Raw genomic sequence first — 10,796 nt, forward strand, 5'->3', positions numbered from 1 at the left:
TTTGCTTCCCTTTGCCCAATCAAAGTTCCTCCATTATTCCCACCTCCCCACTCCATTATGGATTGCATCTATCTACTTATCAGAGAGAACATTTGTCCTTTGTTTTTTGGGGATTTTCCCTATTATTTATTGAGCTAAATTTGTGTTTTAGAATGTTTGTTTCTATAATATTTTTATTTCATAGAAATGACTTTTTGTGAGATGGTCCTTGTGTCTTTCTAGATCAAAAATATACACTGTGAAAAATCATTTATGGGCATAATGAACCCAAAGCAACAACAGTATTTTAAATATCACTTGCTTCCTCTTGACATGATTGTTGTTGACTCAAAAAAAGCATTGTCTAGGTGCGTCTATATCTGGCATTACTCTTTTTTTTTAATATTTATTTTTTAGTTGTAGTTGGACACAATATCTTTATTTATTTATTTTTATGTGGTGTTGGGGATCGAGCCCAGGGCCTCGCCTGTGCTAGGCGAGCGCTCTACCGCTGAGCCACAACCCCAGCCCCCCCACACCAGGGCATTTCTCTTAATGAGAATTTGCATGTTTATTGAACATTGTTGCTTGAATAAATATATATATAAAGATAGTGATACACTCACTGGTTGAGAATGTATTATAATATTTATAGGTATTATTTTTCACTTGTTAAAATGTAGTTTGTCTTTTTTAAAAAGTGAAATATTTAAGCATAAATATCACCAAATATGTACTAGGGTTTTCCGCTGAAAAACTATGAAACACCGGTGAAAGAAACCAAAGATGTGAATAAAAGGAGAGTCAAACCAGGTTTAGGGATTAGAACACAACTCAGTAAAGATGTTGATTTTCCCTGATTGGATATTCAAAGTGAATGTAATTTGTAATTACCACCAAAACCCCAGGAAGATTTCTGTGGATATAGACAAGATTATTCTAAAATTTATACAGAGGGCCAAGAAATTGTAATAGTTAAAACTAATTTGAAAAAGAAGAATGTAGTAGGAAGGACTGTGGAAGAAAGCCTTTTTAAAAATTATTGCTATAGGGACTGGGAACATAACTCAAGGGTAGAGTTCTTTCCTTGCATATGTGAGGCACTGGGTCTAATCCTTAGCACCACATAAAAATAAATAAATAAATGAATAAAATAAAGGTTAAAAAAAAAAAAAAGAAACTATTGCTGGAGCAATTGGACATTTTATTTGAAAAAGTGAATCTCAACCTAAATTTCAGAGCTTATCCAAAAATTAACTCAAAATGGAACATGGGCATAAATGTACATTTTAAAACTTTTAGAAAAAAATGAAAGTTGCGATCTAGAAATAGACAAAGAGATCTTAGACCTGACAACAAAAACAGGATGCATAAAAAGAAAACAAAGGGGTGGGGTGTATATCAGTGATAGAGCATTTGCTTAGCATGCATGAAGCTCGGTTTCAGTCCCCACCCAGCATTGCAAAAACAAAAGAACTCTAGAAAAGAAACTGAAAAGGAAAAATGGGTCAATGGGACTTTATCACAATAAAAAAATGTATGCTGTGTGAAAGATCCTGTTAAAGAGATGAAAAAAAAAGGACTAAAGTTTAGAATATATAAAGAACTTTCCTTGGGCAAAGGGATACACACCTGTAATCCCAGCAATTCAGGAGATTGAGGCAGGAGGATCACAAGTTCAAGGTCAGCCTCTGCAACTTAGCAAGATCTGTCTCAAAATAAAAAATAAAATGGCCTGGGGAGGTAGCTTAGTAGTAGAGTGCTCCTGTATTCAATCCCCAGTACTGTAAAAAACAAAAACAAAAACATCAAACAAACCAAAAACTCTCAAAACTCGACAGTTAAAAAAAAATTACAAAGTGAGAAAAAGACATTTCACTGAAGACAATGTATAGATTTTATATAGGCATGTGAAAAATGGAGGAGAACATCAAATTCTGGTTAGGATGGGGAGAAACTAGATCAATTGACATTGCTGATGGAAATATAAAATGATATACCTGCTCTGGAAAATAATTTGGCAGTTTCTTTAAAAACTAAACATGCAATACAGAACAAAATACAATTGTATTCCTGGGTATTATTTATCTCAGAGAAATGAAAACTTACATTCACATAAAAACCTGTACATAAATGCTTATAATACTTAGCCTTATGTATAAAAGTCCTGAACTAGAAACCATCCAGATGTCCTTCAATGGGTAAATGTTTAAAAATCTGTGGTACATTCATACCATGGAATATTTCCCACCAATATTAAGGAACTCTTGGTATATGCAATAGCCTTGGTCACTCTCCTAAAAATTATGTTGAGCAAAAAAAAAAAAAAAAAAAAAAAAAAGAAAGAAATCCTGAAAGATTACATATGATTCAATTTATGTAACATTGTTGAAATGACAAAAGTTAGAAATGTAATACATAAGTGGTTCCTAGGGGAGGAGTAGGAGTAGAAGTGAAGTGTTATAGCCATCAAAGGGAAATATATTGATCTTTGTGGTATTGCAGTTGTTCTGTATCTTGACTGTAAGTGTCAGTATCCTGGTTGTGATATTGTACTATAATTTTACAAAGTTTTTACCACTGGGGAAACTGCTTAAATGGTATATGGGATTTCTCTGTTTTAAAGTACATGCAAAACTACAAATTTTCTCAAAAAAAAAAAAAAAAAAAAAAAACTTAATTAAAAAAAGAAAGGCCAGAAGATGTGGGTTTTGATCTTATATCTAGGAAATTTACACACATTAGTCAGTGTCATTTACTACTCATCTGTAAAATGGAGGAAATAACAGATACACTATATGCTGAAATTGGGTACCTAAAGTTGGAAAACACTTAATAACTTAGAGTATGCCTCATATTTGGAGTCAAATACTTCTGGAACAGAGGGTTATTAGTAATTTTCTATTTCATTGGGCTCTCTATTATTTTTTTCTGGACCATAGGGACTATCAGTTAAGACAGTGGAAGAATGAGAGAAGAAAAGTAGGGCAGAAGTGGCCTCTCATATTTTCTCCTCTCAACATCCAACTCTCCCTCAGTCATGCTTTCATCTGTTTTCCACAGTCAGATTCTGAGAGGTTTTGCAGGGGAAAAAAATGGCTTTTACTTAATGGATTTTAGTCCCAGTCTTCCATTTTGTTGACCAAGTGACTAGTATCAAAGAGGTTTAGTGACCTACTTAAGACATGGAAGTAGTTGGTGAGAACAAAACAAAAGCTATCTGACTCTCAGTCCGGTAGGCTATTTTCTTCCTCCATTAAATCATGGTATCTTGTATGTTGATTGATTTCTCAACATTATTGTCAATAGATTCTTAAGCAGCTAGTGTTTTGCCAAAGGAATCCTATTTATTGTTGTCTAGAGGCATAATTTTATATAGTCTTCCTTAAGCAAATGGATGGGATTTGTAGACATTTTGATAATGTTTGATAATGTTGGTATGGGATACTGTGGGTGGAATTTGTAGTGTTCAACATACTTGATGGCTTAGAGTGTATACTGGAAAAAGCTTGTTGGTGCCACCTAGTGGTAAGAATGATAGCTACTAATACCAGGAATTCGGAAGACATTTAAAATCCCTCCTTTGCTAATGCTATTTCAGTTTATAGACTAAATGTCATTACCAACTCCCTCAGCCTACCTTTTTATTGGGGTGGGGGAGTACTGGGGATTAACTCAGGGGCAATCAGCCCCTGATCTATATCTCCAACCCTATTTTGTATTTTATTTAGACAGAGTCTCACTGAGTTATTTAGTGCCTCACTGTTGCTGAGGCTGGCTTTGAACTTGGGATCCTCTTACCTCAGCCTCCTGAGCTGCTGGAATTACAGGCATGCACCACTGCACCCAGCCTCAGGCACCTTATTTCTACAATGTTTTAGGTGAAATATGCTTTTCAGAATATAAAGTAAGAGACTGAATTTTGGCTTAGCTAAAGTTTATCCCTGCGAACTAAAGGTTTCCTTCTTGATAGAAAAATAACTTTGAAAAATTATATGCAAACCCAAATTGCTTATTAATTACAACTAATTCTTAAATCACAACAGTAAACTCTTACTTAGTAGTGATCCATAGGATTCCTGTAAAATTAATAGTAAAGTCTAGTAGATACTTAAAAGTACTAATACATTCTTTTAAAAAATTCTGTGGCCTACATTTTTTACTAAATCAGATATTACTCTGTTAAAAAAATCTTATAGCCACATTAAAGACTAACAGCATAAGGACTACAGTTGGAATTAAGTGCATAATTTGATCATTAGAAGGTTTAACTGTTTGAAGATTCTATGAGCATACATTTCGTTCAATGAAAAGTTATATTGAACAGATATAATCCTTGTCCTAACATCAAAAGAATTATTTGAGCAAACCAAGCCCATAACCACAACTACTGAATACTTAAAATACTTAATTACATCTATAGTCTCACCATATAACAATTTTCTTTCTCTTATAAGGGGTCATAAAAGGAGTGAATCATAAAATAATTTGTTTGCTCAAGGTGTTATTAACTATAGAAATTGCTGGTCTTCTAAGCTGGTCCACTTATCAAAGCTATTTTCAGAACAATTATGACAATGATGACTAAATATTCAAGTACACAAGAGATATTTGATGACAAGGAAAAGTAATACTGTTAACAAGTCTGTAGGGAAACTGAATTAATCCAAGAATAACAGGGTACAAGGATGGCCATGAAGAGGAATGAGAACAGTGAAAGTAAGAGAAAAAGGTCTCAGAGGGTTTAGAAAAAGTGAGATAATCACCATTGCGAAAGGGGAAAAGATCTGAGACAATGATTGATAAGGCTGAAAAAGTTTAACAAGAGGAATTTGGAATATAAATTTAAGTGCCCATTAAAATGTAACTTACTAAAAATTGAGTTTTTGGTTGTTCCATATTTATTTATTTTAATAACTGAGTTTTTTAAACAGTTGACTAGAGGTATAGTTTTCAAATTGCCAATTCAAAAAAGAGTTATTAAGAAAACATCATGCAAATGTAGTTGATTTCCGAGGGCTAGGATCAGAGATAAAGTTTATGGTAGTACTCATGAACCATGTCAGAAAATATTAAGTCCTTCATGTAAGTCAATAACAAATTGAAGACTATTTTGTCCTTAAAAAAATATGAACATTGAAATGCCCTCACGATTCTTTAGGTTAACAGTTCAAATTGCATGTTGAATACATGGAAGATCTTTTTTTTAAAATTAAATTATTTATTTATTCTAATTTGTTATACATGATGGCAGAATGCAATTCATTTCATGTATAGAGCACAATTTTTCAAGTCACTGATAGTAAACAAAGTATTTTCACACCATTCGTGTCTTCATATATGTAGTTAGGGTAAAGATGTCTAACTCATTCACCATCATTCCTACCTGCTTTTCCCCTCCCTTCCCTTCCTCCCTTTTGCCCTATCTAAAGTTTCTCCATTCCTCCCATGTTCCCTCCCCCACCACCATTCCTGAAGGAAAAGTATATGGGGACTTTTGTGTTGATTTCTTGAAGTAATATGAAGTAGATTGCACATTGAATCAGGTGTTGTTCGGATCTTGACTTTGTTGTTTATGCCCTATGATCACTAATTCAGTTTCTTTCCTCTATAAATCAATAATCATACTGTTTCATATGGTTGTGAAAATTAAATAATAAATCTGGGCACAGTATAATCATGCATGTAATCCCAGTGACTCAGGAGGCTGGGGCAGGGGGATCACAATTTGAGGTCAGCCTCGGCACCTTTGCAAGGCCCTCAGCAACTTAGTGAGACCTTGTCTCAAAATTTTTTTTAAAAAAGGGCTGAGGATGTGAATCAATGGTAAAGTACCCCTGGGTTCAATACCCAAGACCAGAGAGAGAGAGAGAGAGAGAGAGAGAGAGAGAGAGAGAGAGAGAATCTTAAGTTATACTGTCATAGGTGCCACACAGTAGGTGATCAAGAAATGTTTTTTTTGTTTGTTTGTTTTTATTCTTGTGACTCAACATACCAGACAATACTTAGTAAAACAACCAGAAAAACCTCCAGAATTCTTTCCCACAGTCTTTTGGTTTCATAGACTTTACTGGTAAAATGTCACAGGTTGTTTTTAATAAGTTTCACATAAAAGTTTTAATGCCCAAAGAATCTATTATTATATATAATTATAACAAGTAGATTTTGTGCCTCCGGTTACATATTTTTAAATCTTCTAATAATTAGAAGGTAATGAAACTAACTTGTTCCATTTTATCTTGAAGTTGCAAATTTCTTAGTTTGGGACTTTTTAATAAGGCATAATAAGTATGTAAGCTACGAAAATAACACCTCTATTTTTAGGATCAGTATCAACTAAATGTGAAATGTTGGCAGTTCCTAAAAAAATATTTTCAAACCCAGATTGAGAAAATATTCTTGCTGCTATTGACATTTGCAAAGATGTATAAATTATTACAGATGATCATTTTAAATAATTTTACTCAGGATTCAATACCCCTTATAGTGTTATTCCTGTCCAAACTCCAGAAGCACAAACATGTTATAACTGGCAAAATACTGAGATGTATGTAGTATGTACATTATGGACCCTCAACAACTATCTAAAAACACTCTCACATTAGTAAATTGTGCATATAGATATTCATTCAATGGTTTACTGACAAAGTTAGAAGGAAAAAAGAGACAGGCATATTGATAAAGGGCAAGTTCAGCCCTTTTTAAAAAATCTGGCAATATTTAAAATAAAAATATAATGTAATTTAAAAATAATTTAAAATGTTGAGTACTGGTTTTATGTAAGAAATAGTTGTATGTATTATATGTCAAATTACATTCTACTGTCATGTATGACTAAAAAATAAATAAATAAATTTTTTTAAAAAAAGCTAACAGCTTTAATACTGTCAACAGAAAAAAATGAAATAGTACTTAGTTATGCCTATTAAGTGTGTAGTTTTGCCATTTGAAATCTTGCATATTTCCCTAATTAAGCTACTAAAAGGATTTTTGTCCTTATTTTTTCCCAGTAGTGCCTTTATAAAAATTTAGCCCATCAACATTTTTTTAATATATATATTTTTTCAGTTGTAGATATACACAATATCTTTATTTGATTTGCTAATTTTTTGTGGTGCTGAGGATTGAACCCAGTGCCTCACACATGCTAGCAAGTGCTCCACCACTATGCTATAACACCAGCCCTCAACATTGTTTTTTGATTTTTATGAGTTTGTATTATTGTTCCTTGATATACATCTAACACTATTCAACTAAATTATTCAATTAAACACTATTCAAGTTAATTATTCAATCATTCATTCAATTTTGAGCATTTCTCACAAGATAGGGGAGTTTTTGGATTTGCCTGTATCCCTGATGAGTATATTTTAGCCAAGACTGCAGGAAAAATACTTCAGAAGTGCATTTCTTTCTGAGCAGTCATCTAAACTCACCTTTAATATAGTTACTATCCTTCTTTTACATTCCTCTCTTCCTTTCTGAGGGGAAGAAGTATGGAAGAGAGTGTAGGAGCTTCTAAATGTTGCTCTAATACTACAAATCCAGATATAAAGGACAAAAGACATTTCTGGGGATGAGTTCCACAGTTACAATTGACGTGTGCAAGGAGTCCCTGAGGGTGTGAAAATGGAGAGGTTTTTTTTTTTTTTTCCACATTTGTGATATTAACTTATTAACACCTGTTTTCCTCTACTCTTGCTCTTTGTTTCCTCATTTCTATCTCTGACATCCTTGCCTGTTTGCATGAGAATTTAGCTGTAGGCATTGTTTCTTTCACATGCTGACTGATTAGCCTCCAACCTCCCTGGCTTGATCTGGAGGCCGGCTACAAGGTTACAAGATCAACTCAACTCTGTGATTCAATGGAATCCACTGAAACTTTTTGTTAAATTTTATGAATGATGAAATCTTCATAAAATTTAGCTAGTACTGTAATTATTATTTTTTTTTTACGATTCAATCAAGTATCTTTTTTCCTATGCCACTGAACTAGTTTTGCTTTCTATCTTATTATACAGATTGTTCTTTCATACTTAAAATGGCCCCTAAAATGGTTTTAATTTGTACAAGTATAAAAGGAAGAAATGACTCATGTCAGAGCCTTAGACAAAAATAAGATATGCTGCTGACCTATGGTCTAATGGGAGGAACTGATGTACTCATAACCAATTTTAACCACTGTGGCAAAAGCAAAAAGTAGTGCCATGGGAACCCAAAGAAAACCAGTCTTTACAAAACTGGTGCTTTCTAGGCTGAATCCTGAGAGCTGCAGAGGAAACAAGGTAGATCATGGGTAAAGGAATGAAAAATCAGAGGCCTATTTTAAGAGTGCAGATATGCTCTGGATGCACAGATGAAGACAAACCAAGTATGGATGAAAAAGGAGGCCTGGCATAGTGCCTGGCACATAACAGATGCTGAATGGATTATGTCACTCTTCAACTTAAAATCTTTGCCTCACTCCAAATAAAATTCTAATAAATCCAAATAAAAACCTCCCCTTGGTTCATAGGGCTTACATTTCTGCCCTCTTGCCTCTCTTATTTCTTACCACTATTCACCCTGTTTAGTTCTGCTCTAGCTGTTGTCTTCTCTCTCTCACTTCTCTTAGATCTCTGGTCAAAGTTTTCTCCTTAGAAAGATCTATTTCCTGTCCACACTATCTGAAGTAGTCACATTCCACTGTAGATTGAATATTTATGTCCCTCCAAAATTTGTTTGTTGAAATCCTAACACCTAGTGTGATAGTATTAGGAATGGGACCTTTTGTAGTGAATAGCTTAATTCCTGTCTCCCAGACATACCTGTACTGATCTCTGAGCTTATAAATAGACTTTAAAAATCCTTTTCCTCTTTTCCTTCATCAAATAGAAATATATTAAACATCTAGCCTATAGTTAATGTATTATTATATATGAGGGCACAGCAAATAAATGAAAATTTATTCGAAGATGGGGATGTTCATGCTGATACCTGAGATGTGAGTCAGTCAGGTAAAAGGGAAAAGATGAAGAGTAACAAGGAAACATAATATGTTGCTTTCCCGGAGACTTAAACACTCAGGGATCACTCCAGGGGAACTGGGCCGCACGAAATAACTACACAAGAGACAGAAGTACCTTTTTCTTTGGGGTGCTCTGACGGCTCCTCTGACCTTAAGGGTCCGAAGAAAAGAGAGAGAGAGAGAGCACCCATGTGCTGACGCCTTTTATTGAGGAGAAGCCAAAAATGAAGCAAGGGATCAGGTTTTCAGGGGGCTGAGTCTAGCTTCATGGATGTCTGCTGTCAGCAGGTTGACTGACAACTAGGTAGGCCACACCCAAAGGCTCAGTAAGAGAAAGGAACATACAAAGGGTGTTTCCATGGAACATTCTATCCTAAACAGGGCAAGGGTAATATTACAAAGGAACAGGTGAGCATAGCTCCACTCACGGGGATGTAGGAAGGCATGCCCATGCACGAGGACACATTTGATAAACCCTAAAGATAGGAGCTACCGTTTATGGTTACCTAGGCAACCAGCTCACAAGGTGACTGACAATGCCACACCAATCAGAAGGGGAGACAAACGCTGGTCACATACTATGTCAGCCTCCTACAATAATGTAAAAAAGGACCAAAACAAGCTGGTAGACCAATGGTACAGAATAGAGGACACAGAGACTAACCCACAAAATTACAACTACCTTATATTAGACAAAGATGCCAAAAGCATGCACTGGAAAAAGGATAGCATCTTCAACAAATGGTGCTGGGAAAACTGGAAATTCATATGCAACAAAGTGAAACTGAAACCCTATCTCTCAACATGCACAAAAGTTAACTCAAAATGGATCAAGGATCTAGGAATTAAACCAGAGACTGCGTCTAATAGAAGAAAAAGTAGGCCCTAATCCCCATCACTTGGGGCTAGACCCCCAACTTCCTTAATAAGACACCTATAGCACAAGAATTAAAACCGAGAATCAACAAATGGGATGGTTTCAAACTAAAAAGTTTTTTTTTTCTCAGCAAGAGAAATAATATGTGAGGTGAATAGGGAGCCTACATCCTGGGAACAAATTTTTACCCCTCACACATCAGATAGAGTGCTAATCTCTAGAGTATATAAAGAACTCAACAAGATAAGCACCCCCCCCCAAAAAAAAACACAAATAATCCAATCAATAAATGGGCCAAGGACCTGAACAGATACTTTTCAGAAGAGGATATACAATCAATCAACAAAGATACAAAAAAATGCTCATCATCTCTAGCAATCAGAGAATTCAAATTAAAACTACTCTAAGATACCATCTCACTCCAGTAAGAATGGCAGCCATTATGAATGAAGACAAACAACAAGTGCTGGCGAGGATGTGGAGAAAAAGGTACACTCAAACACTGCTGGTGGGAGCCAATATGGAAAGCAGTCTGGAGACTGGTGGAGCCAATATGGAAAGCAGTATGGAGATTCCTTGGAAAGCTGGGAATGGAACCACCATTTGACCCAGCCGTTCCTCTTCTCGGACTATACCCAAAGGACCTAAAAACAGCATACTACAGGGACACAGCCACATCAATGTTTATAGCAGCACAATTCACAATAGCTAAACTGTGGAGCCAACCTAGATGCCCTTCAATGGATGAATGGATAAAAAAAAATGTGGCATTTATACACAATGGAATATTACTCAGCATTAAAAAATAATAAGATCATGGCATTTGCAGGGAAATGGATGGCATTAGAGCAGATTATGCTAAGTGAAGTTAGCCAATCCCCAAAAAACAGTGCTGAATGTCTTCTCTGATATAAGGGGGGGGGGGTGTGACTC

The sequence above is a fragment of the Callospermophilus lateralis genome, chromosome 4 (genome assembly GCF_048772815.1).
Source record: "Callospermophilus lateralis isolate mCalLat2 chromosome 4, mCalLat2.hap1, whole genome shotgun sequence".
NCBI classification, from domain to species: domain Eukaryota; kingdom Metazoa; phylum Chordata; class Mammalia; order Rodentia; family Sciuridae; genus Callospermophilus; species Callospermophilus lateralis.